The sequence below is a fragment of the Onthophagus taurus genome, chromosome 11 (genome assembly GCF_036711975.1).
Source record: "Onthophagus taurus isolate NC chromosome 11, IU_Otau_3.0, whole genome shotgun sequence".
Lineage (NCBI taxonomy): Eukaryota > Metazoa > Arthropoda > Insecta > Coleoptera > Scarabaeidae > Onthophagus > Onthophagus taurus.
The window spans coordinates 2,771,181-2,797,240 of NC_091976.1; the positions used below are offsets into that span (position 1 = coordinate 2,771,181).

Genomic DNA, 26,060 nt, shown 5'->3' on the forward strand with positions numbered 1-26,060 from the left:
TTACCAATTAATTCGGAGAAGAGTAAGAATGAAATTTCAAGTACTATTCACTCAACTGACATTGTAGAAGCGAGAAAAGCCAGTGAGATTCAAGACACTATTCTAGAATAAAAGGAATCAATTTATCCTGATGCAAAGATTAAACATTGAATTTATTTATAACTATTTTAGAAGTACATCTCAAGAGAGAAGCCGAGAGAATTATCTATACTATAAAGATATCCAGGAATGCCCGCAGGAGGCAATAGATCAATTATTTGTATTTCTCTCTGTTTTCTTCTCTCGATCTGTTATTTGCTGATTATGATAACAGACTTATTGTTGTTAACAGTCATCGGCTATTAAGTATTATTCGGGAAAATTAAAACTTTTTATCGCAAATACTATGGACGGATGAAGCATCTTTCAATAGCGCGGGTGGTGTAAATTTGCATAATATTTATTATTGATCAGAGCAAAATCCACATTGGACGCGACAGGTAGAGCATCAAAATCGTTGGAGTTTGTACGTCTCCTTGGAAACAAGAAGGAATCTGTGGTTCCAGCGTGATGGTTGGAAGCAATAGCCATATCCGAATTGTGTTATTAGAAGAGCCAGCCTATCTTCTTGGCCGGAGCGTTCCCCAGATCTAACTTATTTAGATTTTTATCTATGGGGGTAAAAGACCTGGTTTTTCAAGAAAAACCAACCACCAAGGAAAATATGATGGAGAGAATACGAAGTGCCATGAGAAACTTGTCCAGGGCCGAAATTCAAGCGGCAGTTTTTTCTATCGAAACTAGAGTAAATAAATGCATCGAAAATGATGAAAAACATTTTGAACATCTATGAGCTATTTTTGGCTAAAATTTGAGTTATTCTAAGTGTTTCGGTTTATTTTGTTTTATTGTTAATGTTTCGTTGGTCCGTTGGCCTTTGAACACGATTCAAAAATGTTTTTGAACCAGCAGTCATTCACAAGGAACATAAACGTAAAACGAAATACCTAATTCGTAATTATTAATTTTACGTGTGATGTTCACATAGAACGTAACTTAAATATCTATTGCGTCTGCGTAGTGCGTTCTTGTGTAGTTGATGCTAGAAAATATTTTAAAAATGGTTAACTACGGTAAACATATGTGGCGCATATGCTGCGATTTAAAAGTTGTAGCAATGCTTTGTGGTCTTTGAAGCGGCTACATAAAATATACATATGTGCTTTTTGTGCGATTGGGACACACGATTTACCGGAGACCAATATGCATGCCACGAATGGAAATACAGGGAGCACAGCAAGTTAGAAATGAGCAATATTATTCGTGCACCTCTGGTGCCGAAAGAGAAGATATTGCTGCCTCCACTGCATATTAAACGTGGAACTGTTTACAATTTCATCAAAACTGTTGCCCAAAGAGATACAGTTTTCTTGTGTTTGAAATTAATTTTCCCAAAACTCAGCACTCGTTATAATACATTACTTTTTTCAATTTCGTAGAAAATTCCAACTTCTCCAAATATATTTCTCATGATTTTCTATAGCAATAAATTCATTTTTTCCATCAGGCGTACTAAAAGGTCCAGATATATGAAAGCTAATTAAAAGTGACGCATTCAACAATATTTTGATTGACGCTGAATTGGATGCTTTGAAGACAATCAAAAAAGTAATAGGCTTGTTGGAAAAGCATCGTTCTAGCAACTACGATTATTCTTTCGCAAGGATGTTAACATCGTTCTCGAAAATTGAAAATTGACGTCGGAATCTCCTTGATAATTCATTATTTACATTATCATCTGGACTACCATCAGCAGACAATTGGCCACCGAATCTGATGAACAAGGCGAACGCTATCATCACGTTGCTATGCCATTTGAAATGTTATAATACTTCTACGTATTTGAATTAACTTTCAATGAAGAGGAAGAACTAATTTCGCTTTCTAATAATCGAGATTTAATTTTAAAATATTTGGAAGAACGAAAAATCAAGTACACGTTAGTGGAGCATATTTTTTTTAGACTTTATAAAGACGTCCCTTATGTTTCAAGCCGCCCGCACGCATATAATACAGGCATCTATATGACTAGATTATTTTGATTTTGATACCTCTTAATTAACTGTGCCGCCTGTCTTCTTATCGATTTAACTTTGGTATTTGTTAAATGATAGAGTTAATATTACACGTGACATATATTATTTTATACCAAGTTAACAAATTTTCTCTTCTTTCTACACGTCTCTCCCTTCCAATTTTTTTAATAATGAAATGATCTCACTGCTGATTCACTTTACCTAATAATTGATTTATTATAAAGGATACTTAGCATTTTTTTAAAGAAAATTTGACAGTTCCAAGACTTATTTAGAGAAAGCTTCATTTTCATGTCTTTGTATACTTATAAAAGAAACAACATCCGATACTTTCCTCAGATATTTCCTCTCCTATCTGACGTCGTGCTTGACCAACCAGGTGGTCTTTACCTGGTTGTTTGACACATTAATGCAGCACTCATTTAAAAATAAAATATTTCATATATGGAAATTTTTTAATACTGTTATAAATAATGAACCTAGAATCACTGGTGTGAAGTTATCCATAAATCCCAGCAATAAACTTAAAACATTAATAATTCCGTAACCAATACGATTTGGATAACCAAATTTCACACACAGGTCACTCTTACCCTCAAGAACAGCTAAGCACCCCCATTTGGAAAAAAAAAAATTTTCAACCCTCACCCCCGAAAAAGGGATGTTTTCGCCCTGATGGGCACCTTCGAATTAAACGAAATTCTACCACATAATAGAACACACTTCTAAGTATTTTTATCAATTTTCAAAACACCGTAAGCCCTAACGGTTTTCGAGAAAAAAAATCAGTATTGTAAACCGCGAATGGGACTTTAGGGGTGAATTTGACCCCGATGGGCACTTCTGAAATTTATGAAATTTTAGGATGGTTTAGAGGATGCCTTTAGTAATTTAAATCAACTATCCAAACACCGTAAGGTATAACGGTTTCCGAGAAAAAATATTTGTTATTAGACACTATAGGTACACAGCGCGGCGCGGACTTTGGGGGTGAATTTGACCCTGTTGGGCACCTCCAAAATTGATGAAATTTTAGGATGATTTAGAGGATGCCTTTAGCAATTGAAATCAACCATCCAAACACCGTAAGGTATAACGGTTTCCGAGAAAAAAAATTTGTTATTAGACGCTATAAGTATACACCGCGGCGCGGACTTTGGGGGTGAATTTGACCCTGTTGGGCACCTCCAAAATTGATGAAATTTTAGGATGATTTAGAGGATGCCTTTAGCAATTGAAATCAACCATCCAAACACCGTAAGGTATAACGGTTTCCGAGAAAAAAAATTTGTTATTAGACACTATAGGTACACAGTGCGGCGCGAACTTTGGGGGTGAATTTGACCCCGTTGGGCACCTCCAAAATTGATGAAATCTTAGGATGATTTAGAGGATGCCTTTAGCAATTGAAATCAACCATCCAAACACCGTAAGGTATAACGGTTTCCGAGAAAAGAAATTTGTTATTAGACGCTATAAGTATACACCGCGGCGCGGACTTTGGGGGTGAATTTGACCCTGTTGGCCACCTCCAAAATTGATGAAATTTTAGGATGATTTAGAGGATGCCTTTAGCAATTGAAATCAACCATCCAAACACCGTAAGGTATAACGGTTTCCGAGAAAAAAAATTTGTTATTAGACACTATAGGTACACAGCGCGGCGCGGACTTTGGGGGTGAATTTGACCCCGTTGGGCACCTCCAAAATTGATGAAATTTTAGAATGATTTAGAGGATGCCTTTAGCAATTGAAATCAACCATCCAAACACCGACCACGGCTTCAGAGAAACAATTTCGTTATTAAATTGTACACGTATGTAGAGCAGATAGTAGGTGCCTTTAGCGATTTTAATAGATTATGAAAACTGCGAAACTCTTAATATTTCATGGAAAAAATAAATTTTGTTAAGAAAGGCATTTTGTAGTTTTATGGGCTTTTAGTCGTTACTGGCAAAGGGTAAGAACTCCGCCACGTGCAGTTACAAAAGGCGCAGGTATTAAGGAAAAAATATGTCTATATTTTTTGCATTATAAGTGCATTCCGGGAAAATAGTTGCCGACTTATTCGGTGTTGTTTTAGAGTCATACACATTTTTTAGATTTTGCCAGAAGGGTGTGGAGTAAACTTATAATATATAAAGATTCCTCAGCTATTGCAGAGATCAGCTGTTCTAGTTATCTCTTGTTGAAACCAGTGACCAGTGAAGATGTCGACGAAATTACTGTTTTTGGACGATAGTAATTTTTGCCGAATGCTACGTACTAGAAGTAACTACAAAGTAAGTATTTGTTCTAACAGATGTGAAATTAATTCCTACTAATGGTATATATTTTAGGACGACAACCAAAACAGTCAAGCAACGGAAAATATTTCCTCGACTTAGCAGTAGGCGGTCAAACAATACTAAAACTTTTGCGGCGCGCAAAGTGTATTCCAAAAACATGTTCCCCTTGGTTTTGTGGAGATATTGTTGAACGTCATATCGTTATATGATAAGAAGTAAAGATATACTCCATAAAACATCACCATCCAAACTGAAGTCCCAATATTCTCACCTCTTCCGCTTCCTTCTTTCCTTAAATCCTAAAGGAATACAAATTTGCACAATTCCTCCCTGCAAAAACTTCGAGTCTGTGAACGTAAGATATTATAACTTCTATGTCATGCTATAAATAAATACTCTCCATGCCTTTATAGGAAATCAATCATTACATTCGACGGTTTTGTGCTGAAAAGCAAATCAATTGTACCGACATTGAAGCAATTGTTAACAGAACCATGATGGAAGGGTAACAAAACGTAAAAATGTTTCTTTTGTTATGTATTTAATACAAATTTCTACACAGGGATGGCATTTACTTAAATGAACAAGGGTTGGAAACGGTCTGGAACGCGGTAGCAAGTAATTATAATCATATTCTCAATCCATTACACAATTTAATTATAAGTAAAACAGACCATTAATATAATAAATTTCTTTCTCTATCAAAAGTTTTTTTTCTATCAAAAGTCCACCCTCCAAATCATCCTAAAATTTCATCAATTTTGGAGGTGCCCAACGGGGTCAAATTCACCCCCAAAGTCCGCGCCGCGCTGTGTACCTATAGTGTCTAATAACAAATTTTTTTTCTCGGAAACCGTTATACCTTACGGTGTTTGGATAGTTGATTTAAATTACTACAGGCATCCTCTAAAATTTCATAAATTTCAGAAGTGCCCATCGGGTTCAAATTCACCCCTAAAGTCCCATCCGCGGTTTACAATACCGTTTTTTTTCTCGAAACCCGTTAGGGCTTACGGTGTTTTGAAAATTGATAAAAATACTTAGAAGTGTGTTCTATTATGTGGTAGAATTTCGTTTAATTCGAAGGTGCCCATCAGGGCGAAAACATCCCTTTTTCGGGGGTGAGGGTTGAAAAATTTTTTTTTTACCAAATGGGCGTGGTTAGCTGTTCTTGAGGGTAAGAGTGACCTGTGTGTGAAATTTGGTTATCCAAATCGTATTGGTTACGGAATTATTAATGTTTTAAGTTTATTGCTGGGATTTATGGATAACTTCACACCAGTATAATGAACCTAGAATCTCAAATAGCTAATTAGAAAGACGCTTTTATGAAATAACTCCTTTGGATGCTCGTCGGATTACATTTGAGTTAGCAGAAAAAATGCAGTTAAATCATCTATTTAATAAAACAGCGAAGGTAGCTGGTATGGACTGGTTGTCAACCACAAGTTCAGAGGTTTTTTTTAATGTTTTACCATCAATTTTAGAGGATAATAATATTATAACCACACGAGATATACAGGGTGAGTCAGAAATAGTGGGAAATCCGAATACCGAAGACACTAGACACTAAAATATGACGATTTAATCCAACATACAGATATCGGTGGTTGTCGAGGTACAGGATGTTGAAAGTTAAATTCTTCTTTCGAAATTTCTTGATAATTTTGAAACTTTCTGTACTATTAACATAAAATTTGGTAGTTTATGTTTTCGAGCATGAGAAATAAGAATTTGAAACTTGTTCTGTTATTGCTCGTAGAGGCAGGTTTTATAAATCAAATCATAAGTTTTTTGGCTGTCGAGCTACGACCCACAAGGAGCATACAATTTTACATAAAAAAGTACTCATATTTAAATTGTCTAAGTCAATGCAATTGAAATGATTACCCATATTGGTGAGTTGCATAATTTATTTAATGAAATAAATAGTGAACTCAAAAGGAAAAAGAAAGCGGGGCTTGACGAATATATCAGATTTATATACGATCTGAGACATAAGTCCAAGCTGGTCCGATCTGATTAGACGATATCGGTGGGTCAAGGTATTGTTTTGCCTTAAGACCAAAGCTGAGGCAGCAAAGTGTATTAAAACTTTCTTTAACGAAGAAGATACTGCAGGTGTTCGTATTAAAACATTATTGTGTGCCACGGGAACTGAATTTCTAAACAAAACATTGAAAGACACTTTATCAAAACGCAGTTTTTATATGTTGAAAGTCGTTTTGTAATAGAAGCAGCTCGTGCTATGCTTACTCAAAAGGGATTACCTATAAAACTTTGAGCTAAACCGTGTAATACGGCGGTTTTGTGTTTAATCGAACGGCACCTACAGCAATTAAACTGTGGTATAGGAAGGTCAATCATTTTGATATTAACAAATTAAGAGTATTCGGAACGAAAGTTTGGTATTTTCTACCAGAGCGTAACCGAAAACCAAAATTTGAAAGCAAAAGTGTGAAAGCGGACTTTTAGTTGGTTACGAGGAATCGGACGGATATAGAATATATGTTAACGGGCGCAGAGATCTGGTGCGTTTCTGTAACGTAACAATTGAAAATGAATTGACTTATCAACCTGAACACTTTAGAGAGTGATTTGAAGAATGACTTTCAAACTGAGGGACCTGAAGGCAACAATGAAGAAGAAAAACAGTCAAGTTAAAAAACAATATTAAGACGTAGAGAAAGATCTCGACGTCCCTGAAAAATTATAACACATAGCAAGAACATTTAAAAAACATTCAATTTTTATATAAAATATAGCTTATACATACTGTTACCATTAACACCAGCAATTAAACAAATATTATCCAAAGCAAAGCAGAAAAAATTTGCAAGTACACAAATGTCTGAAGGAAATAGTGATAAGTACATTTCAGAATGGCATATGGTCAAATACCCAAAGTAATCTACTCATCTCTTTCTGCAGAGCATTTGTGAACACCTCCAGAAATGACACATATTGAATGAAATTTCATATTTCAAGTGGAACATAAAGAATTGCACAACATGGTAATATACCATGTTAATCACAAGTTCGGTACATGTTTAGAATTGTCAAAAAAACAATTGACAATATACTATACTCCATATATCGGCAGTATTGGCACAGTTTAATACAGTATGTAAAAAGGATGTATTTAAGAAACTTTTCTTAAACCTTGTTACACCCTGTATATTTCAATGTGTACTTTTTTTTAATAAAATTGACAATTCTCTTGCTCTTCGTTTATAAGGAAACATGTACCTGGCGCTGTCATAAAAGAACCGTATGGATAAAAATGCAGGACAAAGTGTTGACAAAAGGCGTCATGTCAACAGAGTCGAAAAGAAATGTCCAAGAGACACATCCGCAGTTTTCCGGCCATTTCGGACTTATATCAGCACGGAAATTTTAAAATAAACCCGAGTGGTAGTTATTAAATCTAAAGTAAGGTAGCTACTAAAAAATTTGTTATAGTAGATAAAGGTCAATTTTTCCCTTCTTACATTTAAAACCGTGCACTGCTTTAAAGTTAATTAAGAAACTAGAGAGTGTTGAAATAGAATTTATGTCGTTGGATGATTCAGTCACTCAACACCTGTGTATTTTTTGTATTTTACTTTGGTTACAGAACCAATCCCTGGTCCTGGTTCTTTCTTTTCTTCCCTGAGGTCATCTATTCATATTTACACTATTATACTACAACTTTATTCGTAGCTGTACAAATATGTTAAGCAATGAAGCTACGAAATAAACCGTAGTTGGCGTCCTAGGCAAGAAAAATACCTACGGGTTATCTCATAGTTGGCAGTTAATGAGTTAATTGACCAGAGAGAATCAGTCTCGTCAATTAAATTTTAATTTTCGGTTGGATCTTTATAATAATTTTTTTAAATACAATCCAAGTTGTTAGCTTTTTTTTATCTTCATCCTCATTTTCATTAGCCATCAGATATCAAAATGTGTCACTTTTCTATGATTTTCACTCCACATCTCTTGTAACTTCATTGAGTTTGTCGCCATCGATGGGGTAACCTGAAACGACTACACATTTAATAAAACAAGTTAGAAGTTATTATATAAGTTATTATAATCGGTACTGCGATTACTGATAAGTAACGAATGAGTAAATTTCTTACATAACTAATCGTGAATGACTAATTGCAAGAAGTTATTATGCAAAATTCTGGAATTAAAACTCAAAAATCGAAGTATCATTTTTTAAAAGAACGAGTTACATTTTTGGGACACCACATTGATGCCAATGGATTACATCCAATGGGAGAAAAAGTAAGGGCCATTAAGAAAATGCCTTCTCCTACAAATGTAAACGAACTAAGGTCATTTCTGGGAGCAATCTATTATTGTAGAAGATTAATTCCAAATTTACACATAACATGTGTATCGTTATACAAATATCTAAAAAAAGGGCAGAAGTGGGCTTGGAATAGATACGTGAAACATCGAGCTATGGAAATTAGTTAATAAAGAACGTAGCAACTGAGAGCACGTGTTTTATTGAACTCAACAAGTGAAGATGAGAAAATTTTTAATCGATTAAAAGAAGTATTATCTTCGTCCAATACTTTAATACATTATCATCCAGAGTTACCAATAGTTGTAACAAGCGACGATAGCGACGTAGGAGCTGGGGCAGTATTGTTTCATAAGGGTGCGGATGTCAATTTGAGACCGATTGCGTTTGCATCGAGAAAATTTAACGATTGTCAAAAGCGTTACTCGGCCATTGACAAAAAAGCTTTAGGAATAATATTTGCTGTTACCCGATTTCACCATTATATTTACGGTAGAAAATTTATGTTGTTGACTGATCATAAACCTTTAGAAAGAATTTTTGGAGAAAATAATAAATAAGGTTGCAAGTAATCGATTGCAAAGATGGGCGATGTTGTTAAATTGTTATAACTACAAAATCGAGCATCAACAGTAGATGTGATCGATCACCTAATCGACCACATCTCTTACATCTTCGTATAAAACATCTTGCAATAAAGAAAAAGTCATTGCAAAGAAACAGTTGCGTGGATGAGGTTTTTCAGAGAGTCTCAAGATACGTTCGGGATTGCTGCCCAGAAAAGAAGTATTTGCCTGAAGAATTTCATACATTTTTTGAAAAAAGGGAGGAAATGTCGCGTCGGTAGAAGACTATTTATTGTTATGGAAAGATACGATTTACATACCAGAGAGAGCCTTCGACGCGAGATACAACATACGCTACACAACGGGCATATTGGTATTATTGCCATGCAGTTTCTAGCGCGTCTTTATGTCTATTGGCAGAAAATCGATGATGATATAGTGAGATTTTTTGAAAACTTGTAATTTTTGTCAGAAATCTAGAAAAAACGAAATAAGAGTACCGTTGTATTCTTGAGTAGTACTGTATGAAGTATGGACACGCATCCACATTGATTTCGCTGGCCCATACTAGCAAAAAATGTTGTTACTTGTAATTGACGGGTATTCACGATGGTTGGACGTCATGCCTATGAAAAATATTACAAGGAAATCAACGATTCGAGCCCTCCGAGATGTGTTCACAAAATAAATATGCCCATTACACCTATCATAACTTTCTAAACTCACCCAATATACATCGAGCAAACTTTATAGTAATAATAATAAATGTCTTTATTGCACATACCATTCAATACAACAGAAGAAAAAGAAAAAATATATATATAATAATAACAAAAATGGTATCTATAGTGTAGATATATTCTAAACTAGAATGTTTAAACAACACGAGATCAAAAAACTTAGTACCTAACACTACAAAAAAAAGAAAAGAAAAAAAAATGGCATTGTGCAATAGGCGAGCTCCAGATAAAATCTGTTCAACCAACCTTACCACACACAGAAACTTAATATTAGTTATACTACACGCGTCCCACGACAACGATAATACAATTTCTTGAATATTCCTCCCTCTCCTGCTCTGAATGTTAAAAAAAAATGTATTCAAATGAATAACTATGACAAGGCTGCACATTGCACCAAAAATTTATCTCTATACAGGTGAGTCAGAAAGAATGGGAAATCCGAATACCGGAGATACTAGACACCAAAATATGATGATTTAACGTAACCTCTCTTATACAAATGTCAGTGATTTTCGAGGCATAGGGTGTTGAAAGTTAAATTTTTTTTTCGAAATTTCTTGATAATTTTGAAAGTTTTTGTACTATTAACATAAAATGTGGTAGTTTTATGTTTTCGAGCATGAGAAATACGAAGTAGAGGGCGCTAGATACACGCTGCTCGTTTGATAAATCAAATCATAAGTTTTTTGGCTCGACAGCCACGACCAATAAGAGCTGCAAATCACAAAGAGCATTCAATTTTACATAATAAAGGTACTCTTATTGAAATTGTCTAAGTCTATCGGTTTTCGAATTATTTACTTTTAAATGTTTAAATGTATTTTTTCTTCTAAAATATTTATTTTTTAACATAAGCAAAGTTGGGTTATTTTTCAGCTTATGTTTCGACAATTGCCCGTTAATTGTCAACATTGATCTAATTTCCGTGTGCAGTAATCATTTTTACCAACAATAAAGTTATTACCAATTTGAAAATGCCACGACATAATGAGTTTTTTAATAGTGAGAAATCCAGATTTAAGTCCACTAGATTTTTGAAAATGGTCACAATATTCTATTGTTATTAATTAATTGTTATTGTTATCGATTATTATCGTTACTAATTGATATAGTTACTGTGTGTTATTGACTTTAAATGTTAACCTTAAAATTACTTTGAAACAATTAAAAGCAGATAACTTGGAAACCAGTAGACTTAGACACTGTAAGCAAGAGTACCTTTTTTTGTTCAGATTTCTGGTTCTAATTCACCATACCTCAACTGACAAAATAGGCAAAATAGTCATGACTTGATATCTCAAACGTACAGTGTGTATCTAGCGCCCTCTACGAGTAATCACAAAACAAATATCAAATTCGTATTTCGGTTTTATGAAACAAAACTAAACTGTGCAACTCCCGGCGGATATCCATTCTGTGCCACCCAACATCTTTAAGTTTGTGTGAGATTCTGTCATACTTCCGGATTCCAAAAATGAACCTAAGGCAGCTATTTTGAACTTTTTGTATGCGATTCAATGTAAGCACATCTATAGCTGGATGATACATAGGCGCCATAAAGTTGAAGTGAGACAACACAAGAGAATCACATAACTGTTTTTTTAATTTTATCAAAAGAACGGATTATGAAAGAATTATGAACAATATATTTAAAAACTTCAATTTCGAAACTTCATACACTGTTAAAGACACCTTAGAACTAATATACAATCTTAAATCACTTGAAACACAAGAAACCTATATTTTAGTCTCTTTCGACATAATAAACCTTTACACTAACGTTGATACCGATTTTACCAATGACATTATAAAAGAAATTTTCGTTCACCATTTCCAACATCGATCTACAGTTGCCAATCTCACCCTAATCTTAAACCGTCTTATTAATCAACACTTATGTCAATTCAACAACAAAAATTACAAATCGACCACAGGATTACTAATAGGTCTCCCTATTTTGGGGATAATAGCAGACATATTCATGAACCAATTTGACAAAAACAAAATACATGACCTTGCCAATCCATTTAATGACAAAATTATCAAATGATTTAGATATGTTGACGATATTTTAAGCGTGTGGAATAGCAACCTAAATGAATTAACAAATTTTAATAAAATAACTTTCTGCAACAAATTAATGCATTTTTGAATTTACCTATAATAGACAGAAGTTCTGATCCAATTGTTTGATAGAAAGACCATGGAAGACTTTATCCCAAATTAAGCAAAATAGCACAAACGTATTTGTGAAGACCTGCAAGTAGCGTTTCTAGCGAACGCGCATTTTCTGAATTGGGAATAATTTATGAAGACCGCCGTTCAAGATTAACTGCTGTTAACACAGAAAAAATACTTTCGGTACACCATAATTACAAAAGTGTAATTTTGAGTATTAAACAGTGATAGTATTTATTTCCTGTTCTACTTTTAAATATAGGTATTTACATATTTTTCTCTTAAAATACAATATGTACCATTTAGCTACATTTATAATCATTTTTTTATTTAAATAAATATTCTTTTTTAATAAATACAGCTGTTTCAATTAAAATAAATTCAAAATTCATTAAAAAACGGCTATCTCGGAAACGAAGACTGATGGGAAAAGAAGATTTCTTTCATTTCTCTTTGAAATAGCTTTTTCTACATAAAGTTTTCGTTTGGAATGCTAGTATTGAATGATCTTTATATAATACATACATACATTTTATTCACAATGAAATAGTTGTGTTTTGATCTGGACAGTTTTGTCAGCTGATTTGGCATGAACCGGATCATCAATTAAAGAGTCATCCCTAATTATGGCATGCGTTTGTGATATCATTATGGTAAATAGATTTTTTTATAGTTTTATAATACATAATAAAGTTGGGCATGTTCAATTTACAATTTTGAACATATTCGCTGTATCTAACACATTTGATGCTCAATTACTTGTTTCAATATGGTAGATAATGGAATACTAAGCCTAGAGCAACTTTATTTCTATAACATTTTGTCATATTTTTAATAATAATCGCGATATCTGTTGTGACAACCTAAATCAAGACTGTGTAGTGTGTAAATTAAACAATTTAGAATTTTCACCAATTCAGTCTCCAGATAACATCTCGAATGGACTCAGAGATCTATCAGCAGTATCTTGACTTCCAGTCAGATTTCCTCTTAATATTAACTTCTCATAAGGAATTACATGATTTTCTGTAACAAAAACAAGACATTAACACCTTACAGATAACATATAGAAGAGTAATTAACACTAATAAATGTCTTCACATAGTTTCAACATTCACAAAATCATTAAACCACACAACACAATTAAATTAAATCAAATAATAAACATTAAACAAAATAAATATTAAAACTGTCAAAACTCAAAACCGTTGCCAGGCACAAATGAAATGGCGACATCTATTAGTGGTATTAGTAAAACAACACCACTAACACAATTATTGATAAATAACAATTCTTTGTTAACGATAATGATCCAGAAAAAATTTACTTAATTTTTATTATAACTCCTCTTTAATTGTCTCTAGTTAATTGTCATTAACTTTAATTGTCTCTTAAAATTTAAAACAATTTAGTTCTTTTTCGTTTATACGTTGGTTACGAGCTTATCACCAACTTATTGCAGATAACTTTCTTTTCATAGCTGTCATAACAATTTATAGAGACGCGTTAAAAGTTAAATTTTTGGTGGGTTAATGTATTTAAAATTGATTTCACTTACATATTGCCCATATTGCTTATTCGGTAGTGATAAAGATGGTTACGCTGGGTGAGAAAGTAATTTTTCTTTTATGAAATCCTGAAATGTATGCTTATTACTTTTTAGATTACAATTAGAAGAGAGAATAAGTTAATAACCTTGCAATGGAAAAAATGGGTTTTATGTTACTGTTATTACAATTTCATAATTCATTTCAAAGGAATATAATTCAATTCACCATACTCTTTCAGAGTAATAGAACAATGGTATAATTCATGAATAAGGCAGTTATTAAAGCATTTAAAGAGAATCAGTTATATTTTAGAATTCTTAATTACATTAAGAAAACTACACAAAGCAAATTTAAATAATATAACATTCTGTTGTTACATTCCCAAAAAATTTGCGTAAAAGGAAATTACTTATAAAAAGATGTTATTTATGTGAAAATAGGAGATAAGTTTCATGATCTGAAGCATCAACTTAATAATTGTGATAAAAGAAGCAAATTAAAGTAGGAAAATTCATCTTTCTTAATTTGCTTTTATTTAAAACGTTTAAAAATAATAATTCATAAGTTCAGATAACAAACAAGTAAAAATAATCAACAAATTACTATTTTGATGCGAAAAGAAACCAGTTATCTAAAAAATTCATATTTGAGTTATTATTTTGTCTTAATAAAGGAGTAAATTATGAATATTTTCACACCAAAACAAAGTTGATATCTTAAAAAATGTCTCATTAAAATAGGCATAAGCCTATTGTACCAAGCAAGAAAAAGGTGTTGAGAGAAACATGTTTAAAGTATTTTTTGAATCACACTGACATTATTTTTCATATTTAAGAAACAAGTAATACATCAAATCAAACAGAAATTCCTGTTTTAAGGTGTTATACTACCCAAGCGGACTGAAAAATAAACTTTTTTTGGGATTTTTTTCTTGATTTACTAATGAATGGCTTAAAATGAAATTTTGATGCTTAATTGCATATGTATTAAACTATTTACAAAAATATATTTTATTTCAATTTTCAATACAAAATGGCGTCGTGGCACAGTGTTATTTGAAAGTGTACAGGATATCTCAGCGAGACCGGTCATTAGACGTTTCTGGGGTTCTGGCCAAAATAAAAATTTGACAATTCAGATTTAAGTATAATCAATTGCGTTCTCTTCGACTAAAATATTTTCAGATTTCTAGCACTTCCGGTTATACCGAAAGTCGCCACCTACTTTATTTTTTTAAATGGAACACCCAGTATTTTTTTACATATTTGGATTTGCCTATTTTCAAGGTTTATCAATACCTTTCCTTTTTGTAATTTTATTCGGCTGTTCTCGACTTATTCGTTTTTTTCTAAAAAAATCTGCTCTAGGCTGCTCTGGTTTTTTTGGGATATCAATTTATGATTCAGAACATCCTTGAGAATCATGATGGAGTATGTTTTGGTGCCGAGAACGGCTGTCTATATCGTTTGGTCAATTTACTATGGCACGTCAACTTTTCCAAATTTGGAAGTACCATAACTTTATTTTTTTAAATGACACCTCCCATATTTTACATCTTTTATACCCCATTATGTCCTATACCTAACATTAATAGTTTGGGAAATAATTACGGTTTTTTGAAAAATGCACACTTATCATATCAATATTAACTTAGTGTGCCAACGCAATTGATTATACTTATCCTGTAACTACAGACGTGCATAAAGTATATAAATTTAAATAAAGTGTGCACACCGGCACAGACGTGAGGTCAGAATGAGTCCTTTATAAATTCAAATTCATTTTATTGTGTTTTAAGATATCTTCCTTTACACTCGTCATGGATTACTTAGTATTAACAAAAAAAAATACATATATTATACAGGGTGTATCTGAATGACTGCAACAAACTTCAAGGGGTGATTCTTTAGTGAATGTTAAGGGTACTTTGATATATGAACCATGGGCGACTTCGGCTCCCCTAAGGAGCTACACCCCTCCAAAAATGGCGGAAAATTTTGGTTTAATTTTTTTTTCTCAAAAACCAGAAACGCTGGGAAAATGAAATTTGGGGAATATGTTTAACTCATAATAGGGCACGTTTTGACCATATTTAAACTACTAAACGTAACCACCCCCGTTCAATTTATGCCTAGATTTTTTTTATGAAGATGATAAATACATCGGAAAAATTTCAGTTAGATAGATAAAACTATTCTAAAACTTTTTTGTCTCTCTGATGTTCTTCGAAAATTTAATAATTTCTGAGAAAAAAAATAATTAAGCAAACACTAACTGTTAAGCTGTAGGGTTATTAATCGAAAGTTGGAATGAATTTTTAATGGAAAAATCTTAGTAGGCTTTGCAATCTTTGTCAGAAATATTTGTGACGTTTAAATGTCAGTGGTTTTCGTACTATTATTATTGTTTTATTTAAAATTTTGAAACGTCGACTGAACAAGCGTAAATGCGATAGAACTTTATTTAAAAATTAATTTGAAAAAAATAATAGTAAGAAAAACACTGACATTTAAACGTCAAAAATATTTCTGACAAAGATTGCAAAGCCTACTAAGATTTTTTCATTAAAAATTCATTCCATCTTTTAATCGACAACCCCGTTGTTTAACGTGCAGTGTTTGCTTTATTATTTTTTTTCTCAAAAATTAGTCGTTTTTGGAAAAATTTTAGAGAGACAAAAAAGTTTTAGGATACTTTCATCTACCTAGATAAAAAATTTTTAATGTATTTATCATCTACATAAAAAAAATATTAGCAAAAATGTGAAGGGGGTGGTTACGTTTAGTAGTTTAGAAGGGTAGGTTGAAAGTACAAGTAGGCTCAAAACATGCCCTATTATGAGTTAAACATATTCCCCAAATTTCATTTTCTTAGCGTTTATGGTTTTTTTAAAAAACAAATTAAACCAAAATTGTCCGCCATTTTTGGAGGGGTGTAGCTTCTTAGGGGAGCCGAAGTCGCCCATGGTTCATATATCAAAGTACCCTTAAAATTCACTAAAGAATCACCCCTTGAAGTTTGTTGCAGTCATTCAGATACACCCTGTATAATTACAAATTGACAAAAAATTACATAATTACGAAAGCAGTTACAATTGAAGGGGTTAGTGCAAAAAGGATACAAATAGCTTTTTTGTGTTGTTGAGTTATTTGATCCTAAAGTTACTTCAACTTTTAAAATTCAACAATAAAATATGAGTCTGTATAAACTGCCAGATGTATGTGAAAATTGTTCATATTTTATTAGAGAAGAAAAGTTTGAATCACGATGCATGGCTACATGCTTTTTCAAAGGTTTTCGCACTTATACCCTTTTTGCGTAAAACAATTTTTCACCACAAAAAAAACTTTATTAAGTAAATACAAGAGAAAGTAACAAAGGTAATCGATAAACGTTGGTACATAAAATAGTAATATTACTCATAATCAGAATCTAGATAAGATGCAATATCAGAATCACTGTCATCGTTGGATATGGCAGTTGAGCTGGAAGGCACTTCTATATTTTTAGTTTTCTTTGGCGCCTCTCGTGATGTTTTCTTTGTTTTCTTCTTCATCTTTTTCAGTGGTTCTTCATGAGCCATGTTTTTATAAAATGGATGGTATATTGGAGGAATAAATTCCAGAAGGGTTTGTAGATTTTTCCATTTGTCAAACTTGAACTTTGAACTTTTATTAGCCTCTGTATGAAGCTGTGTAAATATGGAAAACGATGGACGTCCAGGAAAAGCCGAGGTGCATATACATTTCCTAAAGGGAAATGATATTTCTAGGGTGTCTTTAAACTCAAAAGAAAACGTTTCTTGTCGTTTGTCGTATCTGAAGTGGTTTATTTCTCGAAATTTAATAGGATGTCCAGAAGTATCTTTTTTTGGATCACGTATAGCTTTCAGCTGTTCAAAACTGTAGAATTTCTCTTGTGTCATTTTATGAACAGCGAATTTCGTTGATGACTTTTTAATAACTTCATGCCAGTGATCGGGAACAAATACTTGAGGATTCTTTCTCTTATTTTTTTCAATAAGGGCAAAGTCTCTATCGCACTCCATGTACGTGTGCCTGATTCCAAAAATTTATGGTCGATTTCTTCAATATTAGTAGAGTTAACCAGAAACATTAGCAGCTTGCACACGTTTTTGTTCTTATTTTGTCCTCCGCAGGAGTCACTAAAAGCGATAACTTTGGTTATGATTTGGGGCAGTGATTTGAAATATTCAAGAAGACATGATCCGATCTCCTGGGAACCCCTGGAGGCAACCGTTTCATCCCAAGTGTACATATCTGATTTTCCGGTGACTAAATTGTGTACACCAAAATTATATGTCCATAACTGCCGAAGATAAAATGTTTTTGAATTTGTAAGTAAAGGTGTAGGAAGAGTCTGTTGTAAATCGAAACATATTACTACGGTGTCTGCTGAAAGTTTGTGATTTTCTATATCTATTGCTTTGCAGTTTACTGCTTTTTCTGCTTTTCGTTGATGCACCTCTAATTTTACTTTACTAGTGCGTAAAACTGTCTCATCCTGGGAATGTTTAATAAGATTTTGTAAACTGTCACATTTTGTACAAGTGTCGCTGTGTGGTTTATGAAATTTGAGATTAAATTTTGTATTGAATAAATTTCTGTAATACGACAATTTTACAGGGGGTTTTCGGTTCTCATTGCAAAATTCGGTATATAACGTATACATTTTTACTATATTAAGACCAGGTGCCAAACATCTGGTGTTTGTATTGTCTTTTCTGGAGTAGTGGCTTTTATATCTGGGAAATTTGTTAATATGTTGAATTGCAAAGGAACGACTAGCTTCATCAATCTTATTAATGCTAGAAGCTTTTCCCCTCTGATGAGTTTGACAGATTCCTAAACTGTTAGTTTTCTTACAAACTGATGTAAATCTTCTATTGGATATGTCAAACGTTTTGAGAAAAAATGGCTTACAAACTCTTTTGTTTAATAATGTTATTGTTGTACTAAAATTTCTATTTTCTTGGGCACTCACATTTTTCCTTCTAACTGTTTCTTTTTTAATACAGGAGGAAAGAAAAGCAGTTTGTAAGTCATAACTCGGTAGCTTATAAAAGTTATCAAAAAGTTCTTGTTGTTGTTCCATTGAAATATTTTCGTTACACCGATATCTGCATAAATGGTTATATTCTTTTAGCTCCCTCTTAGCATGTATGTGGGATTTATTACGGTGTAATAATAAACACTAACAGCTTATTAATAATATACTTTCAAACGATTAAAAATAATACAGTAAATGCGCGATACAACTGACGGCCACAGACATTCAAGACTAACTGAAGCGAGTCGGACGTTTTAGTTTGGCCCGGTCACGTAACCCCCCTCTGGGATGGACTCGTCCTGTTCCCACAACTCGGCCTTCCTGCCGGTTAAGCATGCCCTCATGCTTTGTGTTGTCTAGGGTATGGTTGTCTGGACTTGCTGGCCTCTCTTGATCAATGCCGTTGTCTAAGCTGTCGGGACTACTTTCATCAGCTGTGGGAATATCAATATCTTCATCCGAGGAGACATCCTGAAACATAGAATAATAAGAACTATTCTTCCAGGGTTTCATAAAGTCAGCAACGGAAGTGGTTCGCTTTGGTCCTTCTCCATCTCCAACTTTTTCAACTTCATATCGGTTATGTTGGTTCACTGCTATAATCCGGTACGGCCCAAAGAATTTAGGACAAACCTTAAGCCCAGTGCCAAATTGAGTCCTTTTTATGGCTACTAAGTCACCAATTTGATATTTTGTTGGTTTCTTTCTTCTTTTGTTAAATTCCTTTCGGTTTTCATCTTGTATTTTTCCAATATAGTCTCTAGCTGCTTGTCTTATATCTTCTCTTTCTTCTTCAAATAATAATAAGCTCTCTTGTTCAATTATCTCCTTTAACATTAAATCTTCTTTGTTTTTCATATCAACGCCAAACATGATTTTGAATGGACTATTCTTAATTGATCGTTGATAACTTCCATTGATATACCGTTGTACATCATGAACATACTTGTACCACTCTAAAGGGTTGTTTAAAGAAAGCTTTGTGAGAACTCTAATCACTATTTGATGGATTCTTTCCACTTGTCCATTCCCTCTAGGTACGCCTGTGGTAATAAGTAGATGTTTTATTCCCTGCGTATTACAATACTCTTGGAATTCAGTTGAGGTGAATGCGCTTCCTCGGTCGGTTACTATCTGATGTGGATTTCCAAATGCTCTCTGTTGTATCTGCAGTCGGTCCAATACTTCTTGTGTCGATGTGGTTTTTGTTGGATATAACCATACAAACTTGGTAAATGCATCCACAACCACAAACAGATATCGGTAGTTTTTATTGGTACTTGGCATTGGTCCCAAATGGTCTACATGATACGTGTGTAAAGGTATCTCTTTAGGAATTGGGTTCAGAAAACATTCCTGTTTTCCACTCTTAGCATTTGACACAATGCAAGGAATACAATTCTGTATCACTGATACTATCTTTGGTTTTAAGTTAGGGATCCAATAATCTTTTTCTAAAACTGCTTCCATCTTTTTTACACCAAAATGTCCTACCTCATGTGTTTTTCTGATTATTTCTTCTTGCATGCTCTTGGGAATTATTAATAAAGGGGTTCCTCTATGTTCTTTATAAAGTATTCCTCTTCGCTCAATATAATCCTCATATGATCTGTGTTTGAGCAACGTCAAAATAGGTTTCAAGTTATTATCTTACTGCTGCAACAATCTTATTCGGGCTAATAACTCATCTTCGATCACCATAACTGGGTGTCGAGAAAGTGCATCCGCATGTCTCATTTGGTTACCTGTGCGGTGTTCAATAGTGTAGTTATAATCTTCAAGTTGTAAAGCCCATCTGGCAATTCGTGTTGACAATTCTTTTTTCTTCATTGTTTGTGTGAAAGCAGAGCAATCGGTCACTATTTTAAAGTTTGTACCCAACAAATAAACTCTGAACTTTTCCAGTGATCTTACTATGGCTAACACTTCTAATTCATAACTTGAATAATTCTGCTCATTTGGTGTCGTAGTTTTACTGTAATAAAATACAGGATGCAACTGTCCATCTTCAATATTCTTTTGCAGTAATATAGAGGCAATTCCATACTTCGATGCATCAGTATGTAGCTCCGTGTCCGCTCCTTGTCGATACAGCTGCAGCACTGGTGGTCCTATCAATTTATTTTTTAAATCTTCAAATGCTTTTCTTTGATTTGACCCAAACTCAAATGAGGCATCTTTCTTCAACAGACTGGTAAGTGGTCTTGCAATAAGGGAATAGTTGGGAATAAATTTCCTAAAGTACCCAGATAATCCTAAAAAGGATTGCAACTGTTGTATACTTTTTGGTTCTCGGAAACCTATAACTGCGGCTATCTTCCCAGCGTCTGGTCGTATGGTTCCATCACTTATGATATGTCCAAGGTAGTGAACAGATCTACACAGAAACTGGCATTTCCTCCAATTGACTTCCAACCCGTTACTTTCAGCTACGCTCAAAACCTTCTGCAACCTGGATAGGGCATTTGCTTCATCTGGTGCCGGAATGATCAGGTCGTCCATATATGTTACAACAATCTGGTCTCGGATCAGCTCCTTGAAAACATCATTCACAAATCTCTGAAACACAGCAGGAGAATTACAATAACCAAAAGGGGTTCTTAAAAATTCATATTGGCCTTTATGTGTTACGAAGGCGGTAACTTCCTACTGTCTGGGTGAACTGGTACGTGGAAAAAGCCATTTCGCAAGTCAATAGTGCTGAAGACCCTGGCATTTTGCAAAGCATCTAACTGATCTTCAATTAGAGGTAGTGGATAGCGATCCTTTATTACCACCTTATTAAGTCGCCTATAATCCACACATAATCTACTTCCGCCATTCTTCTTTGGTACTATTATTACCGGACTAGCAAATTCAGAACAACTCGGTGTTATGATGTCCTCTCGTAACCACTCGTTGATGTGTTTCTCTATTTCTGCCTTTTCGTATGGTGATGCTCTTCTGGGCGTTGAATAGATTGGATCATCTGTCTTCAGTATGATTTTCGTTATGATGTTAGTTTCCTTTGTCTTACGTGGTTTGTAATCTTCTATCATCTCATCAATTTTCTGAGCTGCATCCTTGTTTGGAATGTTTGACAGATCTACTCCTGTTATTTCATCGATAATATTGATCGTCATAATGCCATCGTCATCTTCTTCCAACTTTCTTTCTTCATTCTTCGTCTTTTTTACTTCATCCTCAATCTTCTGTAATTTTCCTTCTTCAATCATCTCTGCTTCTTCTGTTTCTGTCTTCTTTCGTTCGTCTTCTTCTGTCTTCTTTGGTTCATCTTCTTCTGTCATCTTTGCTTTGTCTTCTTCTGTCTTCTTTGGTTCATCTTCCTCTGTCATCTTTGCTTTGTCTTCTTCTGTCTTCTTTGGTTCATCTTCTTCTGTCATCTTTGCTTGGTACATCTTTCGCATCTTTATTTCATTTGGAGTGATGGTTATTTCCGCTTGGTCTAATAATTCTGCACCCAATATCATTTTCATTTTCATAACATTTCTTGGTACAATATGTACATCCGTTTTATATAACTCATTATCAATTTCTAGATTTACCTTGATAAGGCCTAATGTTTCGACTGCATTTAAACCTATTCCATTTAATCGTTTCTTATTTGGGATTATTTGTGGTCCATACATCTTATTGTATTCATCTTCCCGCATTAAATTTATATCACTGCCGGTATCGACAAGTGCCGGCACGGTTGCTTTACCAATTTTTACTAACTTATACTTATTTCCGTAACTCTCTACTAGCATGGTCGTCTTATTATTGTTTTTGCAAATAGCTGCTATGTGACCAAATTTTCCACAGGAATAACATTTTTTACCTTTTTCCTCGTTTGGACAATCACCTTTCTTATGTCCTTTTTCACCACAGCTATAACATTGTAGAATTGGCTTAATTTTTGAATTATCTCCTTCATGCTTTTGGACTTTTGATCCAACGTTCTTACTAGATAATCTTGTTAGCATTTCCTCATACAATTTTAATTTATTTTTAAATTCATCTAAAGTATTTGCACCGTAAAGTATTACTTTATCTCTCTCATCTCCTGGAATTCCGCTTATTAAATATTGTATTAATGAACAATCATCTACCTGACCTTGGCGAGCAATTCCTGTCATCGTTAGTAGGTATTCTTGTAATGATTCCTCGGTCTTCTTTTTTCGTTTCATCAATGTCTGGTGGATTTGGGCAGCACTCACAGGACTTTTAAATTCAGCTGTTATGGCATTTTTAAAATCAATTCATGTTTTTATGGGCGGATATGCGTCTAACCAAATTTTAGCGGTTCCTCTAAGTAATGTTTTGGCACAAATCAGCATCTGTAACTCACTCCATCCAAACAACACGCAATTTTCTTCGATATCTCTTAACCAAGCATCTATCAAATATTCTTTACGATTACCAAATTCCGGTAAACATCCTTGTACATCTCTCATTTGGAATTGTGGGTATCGTTCGAGTTGTCTTTCTCTCTTTAGCAGCTCCAATTCCTTCTTTGTCAGTTCGAGTTCTTTTTCCAAGTTGTTATCGCCTGTCGCCATAGATGACGTCACTTCTCTTGTTGGCGTATTCGGTACACTCATCGTGATTTCTACGCAGTTTGCTTATTTCACCGTTTTTACCGTATAACCACCGTATATCCCGGACGAGCCCCCAATTTGTGGGATTTATTACGGTGTAATAATAAACACTAACAGCTTATTAATAATATACTTTCAAACAATTAAAAATAATACAGTAAATGCGCGATACAACTGACGGCCACAGACATTCAAGACTAACTGAAGCGAGTCGAACGTTTTAGTTTGGCCCGGTCACGTAACCCCCCTCTGGGATGGACTCGTCCTGTTCCCACATGTATAACTTTCCTGTGGCCTAAATATTCCAAGCCTGCAGTCCGTAACCTCTTCTTATTATTACGGTTCCATTCACATTCGTTTCTTTGCCTCTTCCGTGTTTTTTTAGGTGTAAGGTGTACACTTTCTTCTACAACAGTAAAATCCTTAAGAATAAATTCTAACCTAAAAACTTATTGGCTTATTTGAACTTACCTTGATGATCATTCATTGTTCTGATTTATGTTGTATATTAAACCATCAAGTAAACATTAGTTACACAACGAAATTCACAATGAAAGCAGTAAAAACACTTTCTGAAAACTTTGAAATACACGAAAGATACCTGTCACATTGACGCACCAACCTATTTAATTCAATGCAAAAACGGTATAAGTGACTTTATACCCTTTATGCTCAAACATTTCCGGCATTTTATTTCAGTATCTTTATTTGCTTGTCCATAGATGGTGCTAGTAGTGTCAAAATGCACTTATATCCTGTTTGCCCTGAAAGAACACATCTTTAACTGTACATAACTGCGTTTATACCAAAATGTCAAATTTTGCACTATACCCTTTTTGCACTAACCCCTTCAATTAAAATTTTTTTTGTCGGGTTTAAAGTTGATTTTTAATACCTCCATTTTCACCTACAATAACGTAACCAGGTTGAAGGTACCCCGATGGGCTCAAAAATTTCTCCGGTCTTAGCCTTACTAGTTATGGATTTTGTAATTGATGAAGTTTTAAAATAAAACAACACAACTTTTAGAATTGATTTCATTAAGAAATATGTTGATGACTTAATTTTGGGTGTACACAGGGATGATATCGACATAGTTTTAGAATCATTTAACAACTTTTATCCGAGCATTCAATTTACCATAGAGGTTGAGAAAGACAATAGTATTCCTTTTCTTGATACGAAATTAATACGTAATGAAGATAATGTCATTCTTTTCAATTGGTATGTTAAACCAACTTATTCGGGAAGGTATTTGCATTTTCAATCAGATCATAATTTTGGACATAAGGTTTCAACTGTTTTGGCGATGAAGCACAGAGTGACACAGATTTGTGATCCTATATTCCTTAAAGATAACCTAACTTTCTTGAGAGACACATTTATTAACAACATTTGAGAGGCTTCTCGCGTCAAGCGGTAAGCGATTAAAGAGTTGCTGGGACGTATATATCGCGCCCCGTTGAGACTTATGTAATCTGCAAAAATTAGTCCGAATATCATGCTTGCCTCTCGTGTCATAATGATGAAAATTAGAAGAGATATGATAGGTGTGTTTATTCTTATTGGCATATAAAATTGCTTCCAACATAAATTCCGATGGAATAGTTAAAATGTTTAGCCTCTTGAACAGAGACTTGCAGTTCTCCGTAAAACCGACCCCACCAAGCACACGGATAGCTCTACGCTGGAGCTTGAAAATATGACTACTAGCTGGAGTATTTCCCCATGCCAATATACAATATGTCAAAAGCGAGTGGACTAAACCGTATCAACTACACGTTTCAGTGCGTAAATGTTTTCGGCTCACCCTGGCCCCCACAGCTTGAGCATACTCGTCAAAACTTAATTTTGGAGCAGTTACAATTACGCCAAAAAATTTAGTGCCGTTGGGATTCTGAGGGGGAAGACCTCTAAGGCCAAGTGACATATGTACCGTTTTAGAATTATTAAGAGAAAGTTCATTTGCCACAGTCCAATCATGAACTCTACGCATCACATTATCCGATATACGGTGTAAATCATCAATGCATGGACTACGAATCAACAGGATAGCATCATCAGCATAAAGAAAGCATTCAACATTGTTCCCAACATAATAGGGTAGGTCATTAATAATTAATAGAAACAGCAGAGGCCCAAGACTTGACCCCTGTGGAATCCCTCTACGTACCGGAATGCGATTTGAGACTTTAGAATCAGAGTTTACGCATTGATTCCTTCCCTCCAGGTATGAAATTTATATAACGAAATATAATGAATTTTAACCATTGCTGTCAAAGTTATAAACTGTTTTAAGTGTTTCTAAAAGAATTCTATGCGATACGCAGTCAAACGCTCGCGATAGATCAATAAATATAGCAACACAATATTCATCGTTTTCAAAAGCTTGTAAGCATGAATTCAGGAAGTTCACCACAGCATCCTTAGTACCCAAGCCTTGTCGAAAACCAAACTGGTTCATAAACAACATATTATTACCTTCAACGTAATCATATACACGGTTAAAGACTGCACGTTCAAAAATTTTAGAAAAAGCAGGTAAGATACTAATTGGCCTATAATTGCCAGCATCTTGCACATCGCCTCCCTTAAAAATAGGAATTACAAACGCATTTTTCAATAAATTTGGAAATTTACTGTTTCTGAAGGTTAAGTTGATTGCTTTGTTAACCTTTAAGTAGTCGCGTCGTCCGAATGACGTTAGTGC

General features: G+C 34.0%; 3 long non-coding RNA genes across 4 annotated transcripts in view; 2 read left to right on the forward strand and 1 right to left on the reverse strand.

The window, feature by feature from the left end:
* The window catches only part of LOC111416286 (uncharacterized), a 228,921-nt gene that overhangs the window by 79,828 nt on the left and 123,033 nt on the right, over positions 1-26,060 (reverse strand). The window lies entirely within an intron of this gene.
* On the forward strand, positions 4,565-5,070 carry LOC139431900 (uncharacterized). Of its 2 annotated transcripts, XR_011641936.1 has the most exons (3): positions 4,597-4,718; positions 4,777-4,868; positions 4,926-5,070. It is a non-coding gene; the product is annotated as an uncharacterized lncRNA (long non-coding RNA). The 2 variants fall into 2 exon arrangements; XR_011641935.1 differs by having other exon boundaries at positions 4,565-4,868.
* Positions 13,585-14,626, forward strand: LOC111421475 (uncharacterized). The gene is made up of 2 exons (XR_002707206.2): positions 13,585-13,756; positions 13,814-14,626. It is a non-coding gene; the product is annotated as an uncharacterized lncRNA (long non-coding RNA).